Source organism: Rhodnius prolixus, unplaced genomic scaffold (assembly GCF_049639745.1).
Source record: "Rhodnius prolixus isolate KJV_2025 unplaced genomic scaffold, Rpr scaffold_10, whole genome shotgun sequence".
Lineage (NCBI taxonomy): Eukaryota > Metazoa > Arthropoda > Insecta > Hemiptera > Reduviidae > Rhodnius > Rhodnius prolixus.
This window is the reverse complement of record NW_027411615.1, coordinates 27,653,156-27,655,097: the sequence shown is the minus strand read 5'-3', so window position 1 is coordinate 27,655,097 and position 1,942 is coordinate 27,653,156.

The window sequence follows — 1,942 nt, the reverse complement described above, 5'->3', positions numbered from 1 at the left end:
AGCTTATGCAGCAACGGAAGAGGTTGTTACAGCATTCAGACTTACTGCAAATAAATGAGCAACTAATAATGTACCAGATCAAGAGCAAGAAGGTTAATTGATTTGGCTAAACTATAAGATGACGAGCGTTATTACCTACCAGGGTGTGATTTGTTTCCAATATTGGTACACCCAGAGATGTTAGCTGTTGTACTTTTCCACATGAAAATATGGGTAAAAGCAATTTTTATCTACTGATATGCTGTTATACAAGTAATTGTGGCGAAGGCTACATGAATATTAAGGAAATTTCAGCTCTAAATGCTTAACTGTCTTATAGTTTTCTACACGTAATTCTCTTATCATGCGGCGCCACGGTAGCCGAACGGTTAGAGGCGAGACCTGCAATGCTAATATGCATTGTGGTACTGGGTTCGACTCCTGGTCTAGCCCTTGGATTTTATTTAATGGTTAATATGAGAAATTTATAGTAAAGTATGTTTGCTAGTCGCCTCCGTCCATGACACCTAAATTGGTAGTTGGACGTTAAGCCCCACCTGAAAAAATAGGCGATTACTTTATTTACTTTACTTTACTATTTCTCTTATCTTAAAATTGAACCAAAAATTTAAATTACCAGTACCTAGGGAATCTGTTTTGTTATCTTCTAGAGCACCTCTCTAGCCCCTTTTTGCTGAAAATATGATTCTGTTTGATTAATTATTGAGAAGAGAATTTGTGCTTCAGAAGAAGATTATCCAATTCATCGAAATTTTTCGCTAGATTACCAAAAATTAAATCCAGAAAATGACTCACTTGGAACGAAAAAATAGATCCAAGTTATATTAAAGTTGAGAAAAAAATATTTAAAACTGAACTCTTAGTACTTATTTACTTTGCTATTGAATGCAAATCTGCAAACAGGGTGTTACACTCTTCTCAATGGATTTTTAAATCGCCCCATTTTTCAAGGGCCGCCGTTATTGTAAAGCATTAACTGCACTTAATCACCCTTTAGAAGAATGAAGTATACCTTTTAAGAGGCTGTACTCTTTACAGCTACCATTTATTGATTTACCAAGACAAAAAGGCACCTTAATAATATTGCCGATGGCTTTTTCTTTATTCTAATGATATTTTTACTTAATTTCAACATACTGGAAAACTTAGCATTTAATATTTTTTATCGTTTAAGCGAGTGTGTTTTGGTTATTATTTTTGTCTTTCTTCGTTGTCAGTACCAACTAAGGTTTTTTCGTAAATTATTTTTTTCTCGCAACTTTTTGACCCTGTCTGCTACGAGCAGTAATGCCAACTGTTCCAGAATTAACTGATTTACGCCCATTGCTTATCTAACATGCAGCATTATTGGTAGCCACAGTTTTCATTAGATTGTTGTTAAGTGTATAATGTACAATATATTCTAGGATTAGATAATAAAACAATTTTTGCTGGTTTAAACATCCTTCGCTTAAACCCTTAATCATTCAATGTCCATTTTTATTCTTGATCTCTTCTTCAATCGGTAATCGGTAGCGAATCATCATAACCTGATTTTGTTGAGTAATTATAAATAATATTAAGTTGTATTGTTTACTCGGTTTCTGGCATGAAGTAGCCACTGTTCATGGCGCAGTTTCTCTCTTATTTGTGGCATCTGGTGACACAAAGAGGTCTAGAGGTCTAAAGATAGCTTTCATGTCAAAGGAGAGTAAGGTGGGTTGTGGGAATAATCTTTGGAGTTACCGTTGGATATCCAATTGGATAGTTTCCACCCAATCGGGCTAAGAAACAGGTCCTAAGTTCCATTAATCTTATCTAACTAATCTGTAGAGTGATTTATTGTAAACATTGATCTACTTGATTAATATTTGTTTACAGGTGAATTTACTTAAATTACATCCCTCATATATGAAATGAACATCTAATTACGTTCGAATTAAGTCTTCTGTTTAAGAGGAAT